This window comes from Haemaphysalis longicornis, unplaced genomic scaffold (assembly GCF_048455015.1).
Source record: "Haemaphysalis longicornis isolate Haplotype H1 unplaced genomic scaffold, Haemaphysalis longicornis Haplotype H1 scaffold_3, whole genome shotgun sequence".
In the NCBI taxonomy this organism is placed as follows: domain Eukaryota; kingdom Metazoa; phylum Arthropoda; class Arachnida; order Ixodida; family Ixodidae; genus Haemaphysalis; species Haemaphysalis longicornis.
Genome location: NW_027526335.1, coordinates 127,016,768 through 127,039,168, shown reverse-complemented (window position 1 = coordinate 127,039,168; position 22,401 = coordinate 127,016,768). Strand labels below are relative to the sequence as shown.

At 47.5% G+C, this 22,401-nt stretch overlaps 1 long non-coding RNA gene across 1 annotated transcript in view; it reads left to right on the top strand.

The window, feature by feature from the left end:
- The window catches only part of LOC144173423 (uncharacterized), a 145,758-nt gene that overhangs the window by 52,485 nt on the left and 70,872 nt on the right, over window positions 1–22,401 (top strand). Inside the window, exon 3 of the long non-coding RNA XR_013323263.1 lies at window positions 17,762–17,865. This is a non-coding gene — a long non-coding RNA (uncharacterized LOC144173423). The remainder of the gene's footprint in view (window positions 1–17,761; window positions 17,866–22,401) is intronic.

The window sequence follows — 22,401 nt, the reverse complement described above, 5'->3', positions numbered from 1 at the left end:
ACAGCCACAGGCGTTTTCTGTAATCATACTCCCTCCGTAGACGGCCATGTATTGACAGCCTAAAGTAATTCCGTAGATTTACCCGCCGCGGTGGCTCAGTGGCTAAGGCGTTGCGCTGCTGAGCACGAGGTCGCGGGTTCGATTCCCGGCCGCGGCGGCCGCTTTTCTGATGGAGGCGAACAGCAAAAACGCCCGTGTGTACGAGATTTCGGCGCACGTTAAAGATCCCCAGGTGGTCAAAATTAATCCCGAGCCCTCCACTACGGCGCGCCTCATCGCCTGCGTTGCGTCGGCGCGTTAAACCCCACAATGAATGAATTCCGTAGATTACAACTTCACTGTGAACCAAATTATTCACCATCAGGATCAAAAGCCCACCATATCGTCAATACTACAAGCTGCATGCCGCACCGTGGAAGCTACATTGTTGTCTATAGAGCACCCGCTGAGGGCGCCTAACTCACCGCGAAGGAAAGCTAGAATAAACGGTGATGTCTTCTGGTTGCACCTGCCGCCATGGGAGACTGAAACGTCCTTTCAAGACCCCCTTTCTGATGAATTAGGCACCCTTAGTGGGTCCTCTATTGAAATCAATGTAACCTCCATAGTATTGCATGCATCTAGTGGTATGATTAAACGCTTCGAGCGCTGCCTGTAGGGGAATCAGTGTAATCCCCCTGGCGGCCGGTTTAGAAAGCAGCCGCGGGAGTCTCCGGCCCGCTCCCCATTGTCGCCGCTTTTTTTGCTGCACGTTAACGACTGAGATTTGCTTTTGTATGCGTTGGAAATACATATTAATGTGGATAATTCACCTTGTTTCCAACAGAGTGTGAATGTTCCTGACGCGGTTGTAGTGTGGTACATTCGGCCTGTATAAGCTCCAGGTGTGTGTCACAGACCAGCGTAGCGAAACCGGCATGTTGCATGGAACGGATTGTTATTCTACTGCTCTGAAATTTACTAAGTGTATTCTTAAGCAGCGTTTCATCAGATGGGCATGCTAGGGCTATACACTATGATGTAAAGCCGTTTTGTGTATGTGCTCTTACGCAATTTAGTGGAGCACTCATATCTGACAGCTCGCCAGTTACACTTGCCAGGAAAGAGTAGCCAGGAAAGAGGAGTCTTCACTAATCGTGCACATCTTCAATGCGCAGGACGTTGAAAAAATCGCATAAACACCCAGTTTCTGTAATAGTAGTTCTTTCCTGAAATTGGCTGAATGCCAGGTTGCCATTAACAATGCATACATTTTGTCTGAAAATATAGGTCTTACCTCCATTCACCTCAATATTCGACCAGGGTGGCATAAAAAACAGGAACTTCTTGTTTTTCTGAATGAATTTGTTTTGAAATTTGATGCAATAATGCTGACGAACACGTGTTACTCATCGACGACGAAGTTTGCAGGTTTGAAGGTTATCAAAGTTTCTTCATAAATAGGAATCATAAGCAAGGTGGTGGTATCAAAATAGGAAGAATGGTGTTGAATAGGCTGAAAAACACCTAGACCGCACTGATCAGATGCCGGACTCTATGTTCGAAATTTCGATGCACTTAAGCACGAAGGATGTGCTGCTGCAACTGAAGGAAGAGGTGATGAAAGAAGCCACCAAGCAATCGCCTAGAGCCATCTTAGTGCTAGACACCAAGGGAGCGTCTGACAACGTCTCCCACGCTAGCATCCTAGCCAACCTTCAGGCCCCAGGCTGGGTAGAGTGGGCTTACAACTATGTGCGAGAGTTCTTGACAGGCGGCAGTGCTCGAATCAAGCTGGAGGAAGAGGTGTTCGGTGTTGAGAAGTAAGGGGAGCCCACAGGTATCCTTCCTGTCGACGCTTCTCTTTATTATGGCTCTATTAGGCTTGCCCAAGGCGCTCAGAGTAGTCGATGGTTCGGGGCACGCAATCTAGGCCGACGACATTTCGCTCTGGACGACGAACGCGGGCTCCTGAGAATGCGTTTAGGAGACGCTGCAAGCAGGCGCAGATGCGGTTGGCAAATACGCGCAGTGTGGACTGCGATGTTCGCCTCAAATGTCTCAACTGATGGTTGCCCGCTTTCGGGTGCCCAAGACACAGAAGGATGACGTGAACGTGGTCCTAGAGAGCGAAGACATTCTAGGACCCAGTGTTAAGATTCTGGGGCTTACCATACAGGCAGACAACAACGACACTACGTCTGTGCGCAAGCTTAAGCCCTCCTCAGGACAGATATTGCACATGCTTCGGCGGGTGCAAACAAGGTGGAGAGGAATGAAGAAGAACAACATTCTGAGGCTGCTACAAGCCTTTGTGGTGTCAAGACTGACGTACGCCACACTTTACCTCCTGATGAACAAGGGAGAAAAGAGCCAGGCAGACACAATAATAGGCTCAACAATCCCATGGGCTCAAGCAGATCGGTGCCCGCGGCAATGTGAAGATAGTTTTTTTCCGCTCCTGAAAAGCTTTCATACTTTGTAAAGAAACTTCCCCAGGACCGAAGCGAAAAAGAACCTGCAAGGTCAAACACAATAACAAGTGCGTTGCGTGTACCGAAAATGTGGTGTATGTAATTCCCCTCTCCTGTGGTCGCAAATACGTCGGCCAGACATCCCGGTGTTTAAATGATCGACTGCGGAAGCACAAATGGAATGTAGAGCGTGGTAACACGGGGCACCTTAGTGCGAACTGCCGAGATTGTAAAAAATGTGGAGAATGTAAACCTGCCTTCAATCAGACTATACCAATAGCAAGATATCTCAACCAGTTACCAAGGGAACGTGTCGAAGCTTCTGAAATGGCCCGCCTCGGAGGGGATGAATGGGTGAGCAAGCCATCTCTGACTCTATAACAAAACAAACTTTCGTATCTGGACATACGAATCTGAATGCGCGTGTCGCACAAGCTGCTGTCGAACAAATATTTTTATCGTTTTTTCGGTTTTCGTTATGTTGTCTTATCGTTGTTTTATCGCATTTCGATTTTATCATGCGTGTCTTGGGTGTGCGTGGCGCGACCTCAAGAATGTACTGGTGTGCGCACGATTTCTGTGTATATATATGCCTTCTTTTCCTAATAAAACTCAGTTGGAAGAAGCGCGTGTCCCTGTGCCCTATCGTCGTGCCTCGTTTATGTTTTGCACTTCGAACGGTCTTGCAATAATACGCAAGGCAATTAAACAAGCCATCGGAGCTACCATGAGTACGTCGATGGACAAGCTAACCTAGATAGCTCTACACAACACAGTGGACGAGCTGCTTGAGGGCTACCTATTCCGCCAAAAACAGAGGATGGGTCACACTAAGGGTGGCCGCCGTGTCTGGGAAAGAATCGACTAAAGCTTGGCATAGGTGACCGATTGAGAACAGCTTGCGGACAAATGGCTAGATGCAATAAAGACTAAGCCTCTCCTAAAGAACATGAACCTGGCTCACCATGGCGGCAGGCGTGAGGCTAGGGCGCGTTCCCTCAAGAGGCTACTGGAAAGCCAAATGGTGTCGACTTCACGAATGCCTCCAAACACAAGGGGACGACCAGAGAAGTGGCGGTGGCGACAACGAGGGCCGAGCTGCTCACGAGAGCATCATTTCAAATCAGAGAGGTGGAAAAAACGGAAGACTTGACAATTTCTCTAGCCCTCACCCTTCCGGGAATTTCTAACGTTGTCACAGACTCACAGCAGGCGTTCCTGAACTTCCAGTCAGGCTAGGTGTCCCGGTGGGTATTTCGCAACCTGAGAGACAAAACATCTCCGGAGAGCCATATTGAATTAGTATGGGTGCCAGCCCACTCCTTGGTGGAGGGCAATGAGTTTACCCACCGGCAGCCCCGCGCGTTTTCATACCGGGCAACGGCTGAGGAGGAGGCCAGAGGTTTACCTGTGGTCCCTTACAGAGAGATAGGCAGGTACTATCGAGAGGATAGGCAGAAACTTCCTGCCCCGCACCCAGAACTAACGCGGGAGCAGCAGGTGCTGTATCGACAGATTCAGTCAGCCTCACCCTCACCCTCGTGTACTGAAGAGCATGTTTGCAGATCCGTATGACAAGACCTGCCCATTATGCAAGTAGCTCGGTACTCTTCGCCACATGATAGGAGAGTGTGAAGTCAGCCCAAAACGCGCACTCCCATCAGAAAATCCTCCACTAAGAACCCCACCCTTACCCCTAGCGAACGATGGGAGATCTTGCTGTCCAGCCCCGCCTTGGAGGATCAGTTACGGCTGGCTACCAGGTGCCAAGTGGCGAAGGCAGCATATGGAATCCCGTGAAGGAGGATCCACTCTCATCTAGCGCGTTTAGCACTGACATGCTCTGTAATAAGAATTTTTCCACCTCCTGCTTGCCTCCCTGGAGGTTCTTCCATATGGTGCCGACACCCGGGGCGTTACGCGACACCACGAGGTGAGCCATGGAGCGGAACTCTACTCTTTGACCGCATTCCTGACCCCGAAGCAAGGAGCAGGTGCAGATGAACCAGAAGAACCACCTAAGCATTGGCCAGAGCAGCTTTCTCGAATTCGATCAGAAACTTATGGCCGAAATAACGCCTACTCTGCAGCACAACAAAGACATCCAGGCCGCAGTTTTGATAGCAAGGCTCCATTACAGCGCCGACCGACTTGCTGCAATCAACGTGAAACTGGATTCCCTTGCATGTGGAACCAGAATCGAAAGCCAACACCAGAACTCTAGAGTCGGGTAAAGAAGCGTACGCAAATATTTTTTACCTCGAACAAAGATTTTACAGACGTAAAGCCCTTGCCCATCAGGACACAGATCTTGTAAAAGAAGAAAGGGAACACCTACCAAAATACAAAATAAGTCCTACCAGCGACAGTAATGAACCCGGGGAGGAGATTGGAGCCTACATTTTCACTATTATATCATCGACCCCAAGAATGCTCAAGCACACCTGCATCACCAGCCACAACGACACCATATGCCGCAGGAAATAACCATTCGGCTGTGACGGCACTTGAGATATGCCAGGCAACTGTGGATCCCTCGATGAGACCTTAAGACGTCTTGATACTGGAAAGACCACACCAGCAGCGAAAAGAAAGCCAGAACGAATCTAAACAATTCATGTCGACCGCCTACGCACCTGATGACAACACCGTGGATAACGAACAGGCTTCGGAGTGTATTCCTAACGAAGCCTACCCGCCTGAAGTACTTGAGAACTTCCCTGCAGGCACACGATATGTACGTGCAGAATGTACCCATCAGGACATTCACAAGACGGCAGAACTAAATTTAGATGCTCGTGGAGTACAGACAAAGTTTGATCAAACTACACCGGACAATAACCAGACATTACTAAGACAGAAGCCTGACCATGTTTCGGATGTGGCTGCGACAGGAGTGCGTATATGGCGTGAGACCTCCGACCAAGACAAAAGTGCAACAGCAGCCACTTCACCACGTTGACCGGGCCGCAAGATACGAACGGCTTGAACGCCCTGAGCGTAGACTCGGACCCTTAGAGAACTGTACGCATTCAAGTCAGCTTGAGGGATACTGCCAAATTCTACGCATCCTCTTGTCCGGAAAACGGGCTAGATGAAAATACTGCCGTCAGCATGATGACATCCGTAATTAACAAGGTGACTAGAAGTTTTTGAAAATCGAGAAAGTCTGGAGAACATAGTACCGCGACGGTTTACGCTGCACAGGGTGTAGGCATTCAAGGTTACAACCATCATGTTGGTTACAAATTCAAGGAATCAGTGAAGCTACATCTGAAGTCAGCGCCCCTTCTTACCCACCGGAAAAGATTTTACTCTGACTCATCACCTTGCGTGCTCATCACGAAGAAAGACAGACAGAAAGCGAGAAGGAAGGCAAAATCTAGACGAAAGAGAAGGCCGAAAATAAGAAAAAAGCTACACCATCTACCCGTAGGGGAACCCTGAGTAGTATGCAAAGCATCCATGGGGTCGACTGAAGTTCCCATTAGTTTTCAGTTCGTCGTTTCCGTTGACGTTCATCTTCACGTGCCTTCACTGTATCAGTATGTTAAGAAAGGGGCGGGCGAAGAGAAGCAGAGAGGCAGGAGGCCACCGTTCCGAGCAGTTCCTTCTTCTTCCTTTATTCCTCTACTTCTTTTTCTACATTCTCCCCCCACCAGAAGATAGAGGTCCCATTTCTGGGAAATGAAGTGCCTGCACCGGTCTCTTAATTATCTTCCCAACGTTCGTCTTCAAGCTACAGGCCCGAGTGAGCCCATCTCGTCCAGGAAAAACTTCTGTAACACAGTCCAGCAACCAAAGCTCCTGGGGGTGCCAGTTGCCTCCACCAAGACCGCGTCCCCAACTTGTAAACTTCGATTGGATGCATTTGGATGATGATGAAAGCACCTCAGCTCGAGGATATACTCTCTTCTTCAGCGATTCCACAAGTGGTCCAAAAGCGTCTGCCGGTACCGAAGCTTGCTAATTGTATTTTCATGTGTCACCTGGTTGATGTAGGAGTCGTCCCCATTGCCTGGGCTAGGTGTGCTCAGCAAGGAAGTTCCAATGAGAAAGTGCGCAGGGCATATAGGCGAGGGCTCCTCCGCACTGGTGTACGTATAAGAGGCCTTGAATTAATGACAGCTTCTACTTCTGTAAGAAGCGTGGTCAGCTCCTCTGCGCTCAGGCTCGTCTTTCCAAGCACCTTCCGCAAGGCTGATTTTACGGAGTGAATCAGCCTCTCCCACCAACCTCCCCACCACGGCGCTGCTGGGACTATGAATTTCCACTTAATCTGGTTGGTGGCAAAAAATGAGGGTAATGGAGAGGTGCCCATTATCCTCCGTGCCTCTTTGATATCTCTTGAAGCTCCTCTGAATGCCAGCGCGTTGTCGGAGTACAAAGTGCATGGTACCCCTCGGCGCGCCAGCAACCGACGAAAACCGAGAAGGAAGGCGTCCGAAGAGAGTCCGGTTGTTAACTCCAGGTGCACAGCTCGTGTGGTAGAGCACGTGAACAGCAAGGCATAAGTCTTTGAAGTTGTTGCGCCCGGGGTGTTTTTCACGTAAAGTGGACCAGCGAAGTCGAGTCCAGTTACCTCAAATGGTTTGGCTGCCAGTAGTCTGTCCTCAGGCAGCGGAGCATGTTGCACGTTAACAGGTCTGCTGCTGAATCGTTTACAGAGTAGGCAAGCACGAATCACCTTCTTCGCCTCCTGCCGAGCATAAATAACCCAGAAACGTTGACGTAACTGGGCCCTAGTGCTCGCTACGCCACCATGAAGTACGTGACAGTTGGCTTCAACAACCATTAACCTTGTTAAGGCATGCCGCTTGGGTAGTATGACCGGATGCTCTTCCTCGTAGGCAGCTCTCATTCCCTGAAGACGACCACTTAAACGAAGAACTCAGTTGTCCACTAAAAATGGGTGGAGGTTATGCAGGACAGATTGTTTGTCGACACACTGGCCACGTCGAAGGTCCTGTTTCTCGGTCGAAAACTTCATTTTGAGTATGCCGTATCCCGAAAATCTCGGCCCTGGCCATCTCCTCGGCGGTGATCGACGCAGGAAACGACCTTTGCGTATGTCGACAGCGTTCCATGAACCTGAAGACCTGTGGAGTGATACGCAGCAGCTTTTGCAGACTGGTAAATCTCTCGAGGCATAAAATGGGCTCTGAATTTCCCTGTGTCTGAAGAACCACACCTGCCAATTGAGAGTCCTCATCACCCGGCTGTGGGTCATCACCCGACTGTGGGTGCACCATCTGCTCCCCGCAGGCGTCTCTCAATCTGCTTGGGTCAGTAGGCCAGTCCAAACGCGGTTTCGGCAGCCACTCTGGGCCTCTCCACCATATTCGACTCTCACGTAGAGTAGTCGCAGACACACCTCTCGTCAACAAATCTGCAGAGTTACAGTTCTCTTGTTTGGTTACAGTTGTGATTTCAAGTATTCGGTTCCGGACAAACTGGTTTTGTTTGTTCAGATGCCCTCGGATCCAGTTGAGTACGGTTGTAGAATCCGTCCACATGGCAACGCTCAGCGAAAACGTATCCCACGATGTTCGCAGGTAATTCACCATTCTCGTTCTTACCACTGCGCCCATCAGTTCCAGTTTCGGAAGAGTCAAGGCTTTCATCGGCGCCACTCGAGATTTGGCCAATATCAAGGAAGAGACAACATGATCATTGGTGTCTGAAGCCTTCAGGTATGCGCACGCTCCATATGCTTTCAAGCTGGCGTCTACGAAAACATGAATGTCAACAGCTTTCACTACTGTGTGAAGTCCATGTCTCACGCACCCTGGGATTCTAATCGATGCCAGCTGCAGTAAATCGGCGCACCAGGCTTTCCACAACATGGCTACATCTGTGGGTAGCTCAGCATCCCATGACACCTTCCTCATCCACAATTGTGGAAACAGGGTCTTAGCTGTGACAGTAAATGGCGCGAGAACTCCAAGTGGATCAAAGATCCTGGCCGCCGTCTTCAGCAAAGAATGCTTCGAGTTAAACGTGACCGAATTCAAATACTGGATTTATTGGATTACTGCTTTGGGCGATAAGTCAAAACAAGCATGCTCTGTATTCCAAAGCATTCCCAGCACGGTCCCAGAAGTTGGTGCTCCGTCAACGTTTTCCTCTTTCTGTCAAAAACCTTCTGAAGCTGCTTGTCATTAGTTTTCCATTTACGAAGATTCATAGCAGCTTTACTCATTATAGATTTCGATCTCTCGTAAACGTCCAATCCTTTGTTGTATGTGTCCGCTTCTATGAGTAAGTCATCCACGTAAAACGACTCCCTCAGTTTTCCGGCTAAGTCATGGTCGTCCTCACACACCATATTCAGGTGATGGTGGATAGTGGCCATGAGCAGAATAGGACTAGAGGTTGGCTTGAATGGCACTGTCGTCATTCTCCATTCAACCGTCTTTTCTGTGGAACGGGTAGGAATTTTCTCACATCAGAGATATCTGAAAGCGTCCCGATCCGTTTCTTGCACTTCGAATTGAAGGAATGCCTTTTCGATGTCCGAGTTTATAGCTATGGGATACCACCGGAACCGCAGCAGAACCTGAAGTAACTCTGGGTTGAGGTTCGTTCCTTTGTCGAGACAGTCGTTGAGGGATGGTACACCTTGTGAATGCGAGGACGCGTCAAAAACAACTCGCAGCTTGGTCGCCAGTGACCCCTCGCGCACGACCTCGCGATGCGGCATGTAGTAAACCACCCGGTCGTCAAGAACTACTTTGGGTACGACTTCAGCATGGTTGAGCAACAAGTACTGCCTGACCACTGTGTCGTACCTCTGTAGCAGCTCTTCTTGGTGGAAAAGTCGCTTTACTAATCTCTGCAGCCGGTTCAGTGCGATGTCACGATTGTCCGTCAAGGGATTCTTCCGGCCTTCTTTCCAGGGGAGTGCGACAGTGTACCTTCCGTTGTTCTGAATTGTTGGTTTAAACTCTGCAAGGCAGTCAGTAGATTGTTGGCTCGAGTTCGCTATGCCCATTGATTCCAGTTGCTAGAAAGCCTACAAGAGCTCTTACGCGGATTCGTCCTCTGTGACGCTGCTCACCCTCAGAACGCAGACCATGAGGTGAGTTTCGCCATCTAGCAATGCCTTCTGCCGAGACGGACCTTGAAGCGTCCACCCAAAAATAGTGTTTATCGCCGCCAGGCCTTCGATATCCGGGCTCCGAATAACTTCTCTCGTTAGCAAACACCAAATGTAGTCGGATCCAATGAGCAGAGCGAGGCCGGGCTCTGAGTCCACTTCTATGAACATCTGCTGGTCAGCAAAGACCTTGCCCTGCCTCCGTAGATCTTCTACGAAAGAGATATCAACCGATGGTGCTGATACATCTTGGCAGATGACAGGTACCACTATCGCTTCAATGAAGTGGACATCTGTAGCGTGTTGGCTGCGAAGGGGGACTTGAACGACTTTTCGCTTCTGCGCACACGGGGTAGAAGCACTGCCGAACGTGTTGAATGCGACCGCCGTCTCGTTCACAACCTTCAAACGCAGCTTGGTTGCGAGGTCTTCGGTGATGAACGACCTCGGGCTTCCGCCGTCGAGTATACCTCCAACGAGTCGGCTCCTCCCGTCGTGGCTCAACCATGCTCCGAACGTCTGAAGGTAGACCCCATTGTCTTTAGAACGATCGTTCGACTGTTTGTTGCTGCTCTCTCCAGACGCTTGACCCGGGGCCAATACACATACAGTTGTTCCCGGTACACCCTCGGTTGCAATATTGCCTTTGAACGAAGGGTCGCACATGCTGGTTGCACGCCTTCCGTGGCACAACGCGCAACTCAATCTGGCCCTGCCGTTTCTCGCTTGGTGACCCTTCGTTGTGCACCTAAAACATCTTCTGTCCCTCGCGAGAGGCTCTTTCTTAGTAGCCAGTGAGAGGTGGGCGGTGCATGAACGCGTGCTGTGCTTCGGGGAATGGCAAAAGAAGCACTCTTCCTTTCGGTCTTTGCGGTCAGTGACGTGTAATGCCGACACCGTGAAGGGGCAACTTCGCTGCTTCTCTGGTCTGTTGCCAGCAACTTGTCGTTGGAGCAACTCGCAGCACTGATCGCGGCTCTCTAGCTTCATCCTCACAAAGGTGAGCAGCGCTTTCAACTCATCGTACGCTTCAGCTGTCGCTGCCAATGAGCGGGCTGGGAGCGCCTCGTCTGTTGGGGAAGGATTCAGCTCTCCCGATGAATTGGCTGGAGGAGGGCCGTCCTCTGGGGAGGAGGTCAGCTCTCGATGCCGCTTCTCTTTAGTAAAATTGAGCACAATATCGTGTGGGAGCGCGTGCTGCAATATATCTAGGAGCATGATGGCAGAGAAGCTGCAAGTTGGCACCTTCAGAGAGTTCCAGCAGCGGCTATGCAGCTGCACCGCATCGTAGAGCTGCCTGAGCCCCCGTATGTCAGCAGACGATTTTACAGGCGGCAGATTCCTCAGTGCGGAAAGATGATGCCGCTGAATCCTTCGCTTATTCCCGTATCGCTGCTTGAGAATTTCTATAGCATCCCCATAACAGGCGTCTGTGGTCGGTAAGCCTGCGATTGGTGCAGCCGCCTCCCCCATCACGTAACGGGGCAGGTAATAAAACTTCGACGTAGGCGTCAGAGCGCTGTTGTTGTGGATGGTTTGCTTGAACTGCTCCCAGAAACCCGTCCAAAGCTGTAGCTCCCCTCGAAAGACAGGTACGTCCAGCGGTGATAGCCGAGGTCCCGAGGTCGTGTCCGTACTTTCCTGTCTGAACGGGACCAGTTCGTTAACCGCCGGCGAATGTGGAGCGTTCTGAGTGGCTCGTTCAAGAAAGTCGATCTTGCGTCGAATTTCTGCCAACGTGTTGAGGGTCCTATCATTGTATTTCTCGGCCGCTTGATACTCGATGTCTTGTTCCTCCGCCGTAAAGAAGGCCTCGAGCTCCTCGATGATCTTCGAGAGCTCGGCGTGGTTAGCCACGAGTCGGTCTTGCAAGCCCGTGAGCTTGGCTATGTCTTGACATGCAGCGTCGAGCAACGAGCGAGCTTCCTTTATAAGACTCATATTCTTGGCTCTTCGCGGAGACATCTGGCTCTTTAGGCGCTCCATTACGCGGTAGGCTGCACCTAATCGTCCCCCCAGCCGTTACGTTCCAGGACCACTTCGTTAAATGATTACTCCCCCACTCGCAGCGCGAAGGAGTGGAGCAGATGAGAGACGGGCCCTTGAGGTCGTGCGTTGAAGTCAATCGTTGCCTCATGGGGTTTTCGGCACCAAATGTTAAGAAAGGGGCGGGCGAAGAGAAGCAGAGAGGCAGGAGGCCACCGTGGTGGCGGTGGTGGTTCCAGTGAAATGGCGCGCATCCACTCAGGCCAGGAAATGGGCGCCTTACCGAAAGAAATTAGGTAATGTTTGAAGGGAAAGAAAAATGTTTAATTATTAGGATGGATCAGCAGTAGATGAGTGAGAAATAAAAGTAAGGACAATAAAGAAAGAAAGAAAAAAAGGTAAAAACGTACACCATTTATTAAAAATTGGAAGTAAGAAACGCGAATAAAGTGGTACAGACGAAGCAGTGAGCTTGGCGCGCATTTTCCAGACAAGAAAATCCAGTTAAACTAAATGCTGTCTAGCACGGCAGACAGCCTGATTTCAGGATGAATGAGTGCAACGCACTGCAAAGATCCCCGTGGTAGAATCCCAGTTCCTTCACCCGGAATGACAAAATAACTGTAGCAGACAGCGGGAGGTTTACACGGCTGCATGTACTTTCTAAGTATCTTCGTCTTATCGAGGAGAACCGTCGGCAGGAGAAGAAGAAATGGTCGATTGTTTCTGGTTCTTTACAAAAGGCGCATAACGGCGACAGGCCCAGATTAGAGCGGTGGAAGTAATAATTTAAATTTGGCACGCGACAGCGAAAGCTAGTGAGGGTTCCTTCACAAGCTCGCGACTGGCTAATGCTGCACTTCCATGAGTGCCGAGCAGTTTCTTCTTCTTCCTTTATTCCTCTACTTCTTTTTCTACAAGTAGCTTCTTGACGTAGCTTGAATGAGTGAAGGACATTAGGCGCGTTCACATACATGCTCCCGTCTCGGTTTGTAGCACAGTGGGAAGAGCGCCACGTACATCCCATTGCGGCCAGAGAGTCGTGGAATCGAAACCGGGCGCCGCCTAACGATTTGGTTTTATAGTTGACTGCGCTGATGTCAGCCCAAACACTGACGAGGCTGAAGAGACGAGCATGCGCAGTAGAGTGCGGACGGCGGAAAAATTTAACGACAACAAGGGAGGGAGGAACACAGCCTTACCATGAGATGCTTCGCATCTAAAATGGTGAATTTGGACACCTGATGGACACGAATGGCAGACTCACTGGACATCATCACCGCTCGTTCGAACACTTGTTGGGCGGGGATATGTTGAAACTTTCGATGAAGACGAAGATGAAGCTGCCACGAGCTCAGCAGACGCGTAGACGAAGATGAAGAAGACGACTAGGGAATGCGACTAGATGGCGCATCGATGAACGGTTATCTGTATATAGTGTAAATCTGTTGGCTTTTCTTTGGCGATGGCCTTCTCCCTTCCCTCCCTGAACATTCTTCCACAGACACCAAAACGCATTTTTTTTTAAATTGCCTCCACCGAGCAAGGTGGAAGCTTTCGGGATATTTCTGCTAAATATTGCGCACCAGCCACAGCCCCGGGCAAAACAGCGATCCAGAAAGAGGGAGACAGACAAACATTTATTATACTTCTGACCAGGAGGGTGTTCTCAGGGGCTCCTCCCAATGAGGGGCATCTTAGTCCAAGGTTCCTTCGTTAGGGCTAGTTGTCGGGCACGTTCCACCAGTGAACGCTAGTACGAACGCTCGGATGTGTTCAGCTGATCCACCCACTGCTCATAGGTACGGTTTGGTTTAGGGTTAGGTTTTGAGAGTAGGAGTCCATTGGCACTCCGATACCACGTTGTATAGGGTGCCAGGAACATGTGGAAGTTACAGGTCACGGGGTATTGCGCGGGGAAACAGCGGGCAGTATGGTGTTATAGGACTTACGTTGGTTTGTAGGCGCCAGAAAGAGGTCCCGTCGTCGCGTGTAAGTTCTGAAGCGTAAGTTGTGGAGACGTTGCTGCGGTCATTTGTGTAGTGGGCTGAGATTTTAGTGCCTGTGTGAAATGATTGCGGCTTTGAAATCGATCGGTCGCGGTGTTGTTCTCCTTCTTGGAAAACAGCCCGTGTGTATGAGCCCGGGCCGTGCCGTGTGTTGCTTCGTTTCGTTCGAGGAACTTGTGGCCTGCTGACCAAATGATATAAAGTCGTGGTAGTTGAGGCATGTTTTTGTGGTATCAAGTGCTGATACGCTTTTGCTTGTTATAGACACTTCAGTGCTGGTTCAGAAATTCGGCCGATTTAGAACGTTTTATAGCAGGTCTGTGATTTCCAGTGATGCACGAAAAGTGTAACTCTTGCTTAGGCTTTACTTTTCAGGGCTAAGCTTCTACCCCGATGTCTAGATTCTTTCAAATACCAATTCTAGTCTTGTAGAGATCGCGCGAGAACTTATTGCCCCAGAAAAAAATGTACATTTAGTCAAGTGCGTTTAGCCAAGTGTGTGAGTAATGCGGCTATAATTTGGAATTTTCATTCTTGAAGATCTACGTTAGTAGGCGTATAGACCAGAAAATCTTGGCAGGGCCTTTTGTCTTTTGGCCTTTGGAAATTATTTTTGGCTGTGGTCTTTTCTAGGTTAGCTGGGGTTCCTTCAGCATTAGGCCCGAGGCGGGAGGAACTTGCATTAATCATATGCAAAGCTTCACTTCCTACGGCTGAGCGACCCCTTTTAGGTACATATTGTCCTTATGTACTGATTCTACTGCTGTTGATCCACAAAACACCAGACTAATACGATAATTCGTCGACATTCATAAGATTGGTTTGCCACAGTTGTCACAGAAATATGGGGTCTCTGACACCTAAAACCGCTGGTGGTACAGTGCACAGTCGAAGGAGACTGACCTTAAGTTTGTACATGCCATCCGTGGTTTTAAAGGCGGTATTCTCATGGCCGTTCTCGGGCACATCAATCTGCCCATAGCAGCGTTTCAGGCCATTCGAGGACGTTTTTTTCATTGTATGTGGTAAGGGTCATAATAATTGTCAGTATGAGGTGCACGTTTTTCTTGTTGTTTTCTACTGGTTCGGTGGTTAGCGATAAATCTTGTTGTGCATTTTTTTTCTGCAAAGCGATAAATGGGGAAATGCCGGGCTTTTCGACGCTTCTTTAGGGACGTAACATCGATTGCCTTCAGCAGGATTTTAATGGCTTTGTGTTTCCGTTAAAGCACGCTGTAAGCAGACTGTCAGGCGCGTCGTGATCCCTTTTTTATGATTATTATGTGCTGCCAAAATTCCGCTCCCCGTTTGCTTGAATACGGTAAACAGCAGTTACCCTTGTGAATAAAAGTTTTTTATTGATCCAGGGCGGCAATTCTTACGAGAAACCTTGTTAGTAGTGAACGCCAGCAGTGCGTGCCATGGCTCTGGCCGGCGGAGTGCACCAAGCGGAGGTCTGTCTCCCGTTGTTTGTTGTGCGGGGGGATTAAAAGAAATATGAACCACGGAGGGCACGGCCTCGTACGCATGCCGCACCGTCTGGTTGCACTTTCAGTAAACTGCGCGCATACGTAGTTCTTTCCGAGCGTTTGATATTGTGGCCTATTGTTAGGGGAAATGCTTGATATGGAAGCGACGCCGAATATTTATTTTGACGCGTCTTTTTATGCTCTGTCGCCGTTGAGCATCCTGTTATCAACATTATGCGGGAGTCGAGCACGCATCAGGCTGATTGCTGCTAGCATAATGACCTTTAACGATGGTCCTGTTCAGTGGCGACGCATCGTTAACAGGCGCTTCAAAATAAACGACCGCCGTCGCTTCTTGATCAAGCATTTCCCATACGCGTAAGCCACACTATCAACGCTCTCGAAGAAGTGCGCGGGCGCGCAGTTTGCTGACTTTTGCAGCCAGATACCCCCGGATGCGTCGCAGGCTGTGGGCTCTGTTGTTGGTATTTCTTTTACTCCTCCCTCTACTACATCGTCGATAACCTGATCATCTACGATACAACTTCGGCTATCGTAGCCGAAGTTTAGTTTAATGTAGTGAAGCATTTCTTCTTATTTGCAACCCCCTGAAGAGATGGTACCGTACGATGCGTCTGAAACAACTTTATGGTGTTGAAATAGTCTTCGGTAAACGTGATTGCCTTAAAACCATGCTCGTGCCCGTGTACCTGCCGTGGTGGCTCAGTCGTTAAGGTTTTGCGCTGCTGAGCACGAAGCCGCGGTTTCGATCCGAGGCTGCGGCGGCCGCCTTTCTGATTGAGGCGAAGAGCAAAAACGCCCGTGTGTACGAGATTTCGGCGCACGTTAAAGATCCCTATGTGGTCCGAATTAAGCCGGAGCCCTCCACTACGGCGCGCCTCATCCCCTGCGTTGCGTTGGCGCGTTAAACCCTACAATCAATCAAAACCATGCTCGTGTGAACTATCGGCCTTTTTTTTCTTCCTTTTGAGATCTTCGGACATAAACTTAGTGTGTGGAATTAGCACGCGGTCAGCCAAAAAATATGGTACCGCGAACCATTTACATGATAACTCCCTTTCTCACCTCTTCGAAAGACATGGACCGTAAAGAAACCTGCTCATCTCCTTGGGCAAATAGCCGAACCCGTCATTCCGACGGCATGTGAGTGTTCCGAGCTGGAAGCTCAGGCTGTTTATTACAAACAGTTGTGACCTCGTTATGAAATTCAGTGTAAGTATAGTCAGAAAGTATTTTTGGTATCTCAGGAAACCAGCGCATAGTCTTCGAGGAAATGAAGACTTTCCTCGGCGTGTTTTATTGTTGTCTCGTTAGTTAACATCTTGACCTACTCCACTTGCTCCAAATATACCTAAAAGTGCTTCAAGGTGACACCCGTGCATTGAGATGCTGTCGAAGCACCGGGCGCGCAGTGGTTTCGTTGATGGAAGGTTGATAGCCACAGGTGTTTCTATATCAGTGTATCTTGCATGAGACCAAGCCTAGGCGTTTGACCTTGACGTGGTTCTTGTGATTTGCTTGCCTTCGCGGCTTGTAGGATACGTCGTAAAAAACTTTACCATCACTTCCTAAAGAAAGTTGACAGAAGCGCAAAAGCTAAAAGTGTGCATTACCTCCACTCAAATCGCATCAAATCGATCGTCAAACCTCCAAAGGCCCAAATTGCAAACGAAGAGTTTACCAATGCGGCGTTTTTTGCGCACTACGTAAGCGCCTTGAACGACCCAATTGTATACCGATACAGGGTTTATGAGATAAAGGTATGCTATTACACTCCTTCTTAATGATTGATGTGTGTATTGTATCATCTAGAACCATTCCTTTTATCGCAATTTTCAAGTTTACTGCTTCGGCGCATTGGAACTCCGGTCTCAGGCACGCGCCTTGTGTTCATAACTTTTCAGTCGACCAACCGGTATATTGGTAAGGGCATTAATTTTTGACACAACTCCATTGATTCGAATAAAAAAAAGTTCTCGCTTGATTAGTATACCTAGGCGGCACATCGAGAAGAGTGCCCGTAGAAAGTATAACGCAGTTTTATAGTTCAAAAAAGTTTATAAAATGAGCCTGGGCCACAGTAAAACTTCCAAGAACGAAGGAAGGCCGAAAAGACTGTCACAAATTGTAAAATGCCCAGTCAAGTGTCTGCAATTTGGAACGCCCCCGCTTTCGACTGAATTTATCTGGGAGCGGCGTCTTTCTAGACAGGTTTCGAGATACCGCGAAAGTTTCGGTCAAACTAAAATAGTCTGGGGGAGTGTCAAACAGATTCTAATCTTCTGGTATAACACCAGGCAGCTAGCCACGCGCTCTCACTCCAAGAATCAAAGGAGCGCTCTGCTCTCACCACAGGATGTTAGACCTGTATAAAACAGCTAAACAAAAATAAACCACTGTAACCCATACGTCATAGGCTATAAAATATAGAAGTTTCCTCCATCACCAGTCATTCTGACGCTAGAGCCGCTCGAGAAAACACGTCGCCGCTACCTGAGAATGACATATTAACAGGGTAACTCGAGCACTTAATTGTTTTCTGCAACAAATCCAGAAAAGGATCGTCCTTCCGATGAAAATTGAGACAAACTCCAACTGTATATGATGCCTTCAGGTCTACTCAAAAGCACTTAACAGAATACAAGTGTTAGCCACAGCAGTGTTTAAAAGGTTCCTGGTTGCCAAATCACGCCCTAATAATACAATAACTAACATACTTTCAAGGACTACCGTTTACGGACCCGGATCCACATAGTGTACCTTCAGAGGATGACCTGAAAAAACTTCAGGAAGACTCCAAAAGGGAATGTGCTGGTACTGAAGGCATTGTAAGTGCTTTAAAACATTTCTCATTTGTAATTTTCATGCGAATGCAATTGTATCCATACCGGTCCTAAGGACGCATGTGATTTCAAGGGTTACATTAATGACCAATTCTTGCTGCAACTGGAGGCGCCATAATAAATGTGACTTCCTTTTTCACTAAGCTTACAAATATATTCAGTAATCTGTTTTGTAGCGTAAGCTACACTGGCTAAGGTTGAGGATTTTCGCGTGTGCCGTGAAGGGCCGTTCTTCGGAAGCGCGAGGGACATTGGATTGATTTGCATTGGATTGACTTATTTACCATATTTATTCATATTTAACCATGTTTATCTCATATATTTCAGTTATATCCAGCTATAGCTGAATATTGCTGGATATAACTGAAATATATGAGATAAATATGGTTAAATATACTTAAATATAGCTCTTTGCAGTGTGGTGCTCCCGTGCTCTCTTCGTGTTGTTATTTTGATGTATTTTGGTGTTTTTCTTATTCCACTAATTGATTTTTTTTTTTAAATTTGCATTTTTGGCGCTAGCCCCTGTTCATTTATGTCTGATTGGCTGCAAACCTGCCATAGCTTTGCTGGTGCGGGTGTTGTTCCCTACTTTTTTTCTTGTTTTATTTTGGAAAGGGGAACACGGAAATAAATTGGAAATTGGCTTGGCTTGGCTTGGAGTGGATCGAATTTGATTTGGATTGGATTGGGTTAAAGTGGATTGCGTTGGATTATGTTGCGTCATAGCTGCGGCACACGCACTGGCGCTGGCGCGCTCCCAGGTGTGCGCCTCAATTGCTCACTTGCCAAGTCTGACGCTGCACCGGAGCCGCGTGATAGCCGTTTGGCATGTCTCAAAAGAGCCGTGCTGAGCATGCGCGAGGAGCAGTGACTGGTCAGGACTGGACTGGACTGGACTGAACTAGATTAGACTGAATTGGACTAAACTGGACTGGGTTAGACTAGACTGGACTGGATTGGACTGGATTCCTGAACCTTAGCTCACGCTACGTATGTCCTGGCATAGCAGAGCTAAGCCAGTACTAATTTTTTTTTTAAATATGTTCGCTAATTTTATTAATTAGGATAATATGCCCATACTGCACGAGAAATACCCCTCCAAATTATAAACACTCACGTCATTAAAACACGTTTACTGATCATTACAGGGCAAATCAGTCTTGAAGAGTTGTTTGCTGTACAAATGGCACTTTTTTTTTCTTCTGTGAACCGCAAAACATACGGAATACCGTAGTACTTGCGCTTTATTGTAAAGCACAATAAGTGACACGTTTCAAATTACAACCTCGTTATTCGTTATTTTGTATCGGTCTATATTCAGGTATGAATTAGTAGCAATAGCGAGTAACAGACAATTTTTGTGTTGGTAAAACAATGGCGAAGTCGATTTTCTATCTTCGCCATGACATTCAAAGACCGCAAAAAATATGCCTTTGATCGTACACTGCATCATTAGGAAGCTAAATTTAATTTAGCAAAACCTAGGTGTATTAGATGCAACAAAAGCGATTGTACATACATTACATTGTTTCATTCCCACTACAAAATATGATGCAGATTAAGTCGCGGCTAGTTCATGAAAGAGGCCGAATCCACTTTGACACCACCTAGTTCCGAGGACGGATGATTTTTCATTCATCTTTTACGGTTTAGTGCTCAAACGTTCTTATGTTTATTCAATAGGGCATCGGCCATGACAACTGTAAAATTTGTGTATAAAAGTACGATACATGTCATTGCAGCTTTTTTTAAACGCTGAGACCAGTTTCAGAAGAAACGTTTTAGTGTTTATGTTGAGGTACGTCATGTCACTTTGTAACAAAGGCCATCTGGATGAAAACAAAGCATGTTTATTTGCAAGAGAAGTAACGGCACAGCCCCTGAATAAAGCCTGTAAATTTTCAGCACTATTTACGGACGCCAATAATAAGAATCAGAAATAGCTATGGCGTGAGACATAAAAGTGTGCCACAACGCATACTTTCAAATTGCACCTACACCAATTTAGAAAAATAACAAGAAGATGCCGCGCTGTTCCGCTATATTGCCTTAATTTTGTAAATAAAGGACCACGGCGGCTAGGCATAAAGGATTTCGCTTAAGCAACAGTTTGACCAATAAAAGCGACTACATCGATTGCACGTAGACATTTTATGAATATTGAACATGTTCGCTTACCTTTTGGATCCGTTTGGAAATGCCGTATAAATCTAATGCTATTCTCAAATATAATCAAAGCCAAAAACACGCACCCCGCTATATTAGTGAAAAAATATGCCGACGACTAGGATATTCCTTAATGCGCTGTTTAGCTGTTTCGCCTTGGCATGGGGAAAAGTATCCCATAGACTTTATGCATGGGCGGTGAACGTAACCCTGTGCGTCGACGGCGCATAGGTGCTGCTTCTGCACCTCTGGATTCTGGGCTACTCGTTAAGCTTCAGCGGCAGATGAAGCACTTCCTTCGTCCCAAGAAGTGATCGCGTCATTACGGAACGCACGACGGCGCGCACTACGCTGGCGTTATGTAGTAGCGGCTCGTCGACACGGAGCGCGTCTCGCACTGCACCCTCATCATACCGCTTCCTCCTCACACTTTCACCATTCTCCCCTCGTCCCCTTTCGTCCTCGCCCTACCTGCGGTGTCCTCCGCAATATCTCGGTTACAACGAGGGGCGATAACGATGGGCGCTGCCAAACCACAGTTGCGGCGGTTAAGAGCTGTGCTCTAAAACAACGAAATATAAATAACAGCAAAGCTGCCTTCGAGAACCATTGCACGTCTCTTTCGATGACTTACATGCCGGCGATTGTTCTGTTGTTTAAAAATTATGTAGCTCTAACAAAGTAATATTAAAGAAATAGTTACTATAGCGAAGCAGCGAAACCTTTTTTACCAGTAAAAAATTTTACCATGAATGCTATTGTACACGTGTCTTTGATAAATTTGGGGGTACAGGTTTCATCCAACAGAATGCGGTAAAAAGAGAAAAAAGCAGTGTTACTTTATTTTGATGTCCAAGTGTACCCATATAGATTTCCTCGTGTATATTCAACCTTCGGAATTGCGCAGAACCCTATATGTGAAAGAACGCTATTTTAACACGTCTACTCGGCAACTATTTCAGTTTTGTCATTAGCAAGTATCATTATGGCACGTTGATTTGCCTAAGTTGTCACAGATTACAGCAGCAGCGCCATTTATGATTCGGCATCTTGTTAATTAGGCAATTTTGATTAAATCTCAGCACCCGTTTTCTATGCCTATACTTTGGCTAACTTTCCTAGAAATTTCACTAGTGTATACGAACTAAATACTTCTCGTTTCGTCCGCAGCAAGCCATAAAACAACGCCCTACGCTAATACAGTATTTCTTGCATAGAAGAAGCACTAGAACTAGCGTTGAGGAACTACTCGCTCATTATGCTAATAATGAAAACATGCCATTGTCGTTCTTCTCCTTCTTTATTCATATTGTAACGTGACTGCAGTATGATGGCGACACGAAGAAGGGTCGGTTGGAACGGTCTATTTACAATATTCACAGGGCAGCCATCAGAAAGTCCGCTCTGATTGTGCGCCCCAAACCGACTCTTCTTCGTCCATGCTTTGGCAGACGTCATTACGCTCAACTGCTCTATAACCGTGAGATTGTAAATCAGCCACCAGCTGACGGGTATGTCTACGGTGAGCACGTGATACCTGTCGCCTACATCCCTAATGACAGCATCAGAATGGCAGGGGCAGATAAACACCGCGAGTGGCGAGAACTATACAGGACCCGGGAAAGAGGCGGAGGCGGTGAAGATGAGTATGAAGTGGGGCTGTAACCAAACTCCTTCCCAAGAAGGCCATACATCACTGCGCAACACAGAAGGTGGGAAACCAGCTTACAAAGACCAAGCTCCCACCGGTCATTTTAGCTCTGCTTCATCTCTGGAACACAAATGCATTGCTTTGAAGATATTTTTAGGAGCAATATATTACATCAAAGTTTTTATTTATTTATTTATTTATTTATTTATTTATTTATTTATTTATTTAAAAATACCCACAAAGGCCCTCACGAGGACGGTATTACAGGGGGGCGGGATACATTGCAAACGAACAATGCAATAAGACTAACAGCATGTTAGTAGACAAACAAGTAAATACAAGCTGGTGTGAGGCAAAAAAAGAAAGAAAAAAGAAAGGGAGAAGGACAATAAACAAAATATCTGGAAAACACTCATCAAACCTACGAAAGCCCTTTTTAGTAAAATTAACATACAAAGTAAGTGTGTAAAAGTTTTTGGAATTTGGTTGGATAGGGTACAGTTGCAATGTGAGATTGTAAGTTTGTGAATATCTAGAAGTTTGGCTTTTCACATGTGTCACTTTTAAGGCATGGTCCCGTCGGGGAAAGATGGTCGGTGACGAACAAAAGAAATCAGCATGAAGTGAAGGATCATGGTACAGTTGATTAAACAATGATAAACGTGATATTACGCCGATGTGATAGGATAGGTAAAGATGCC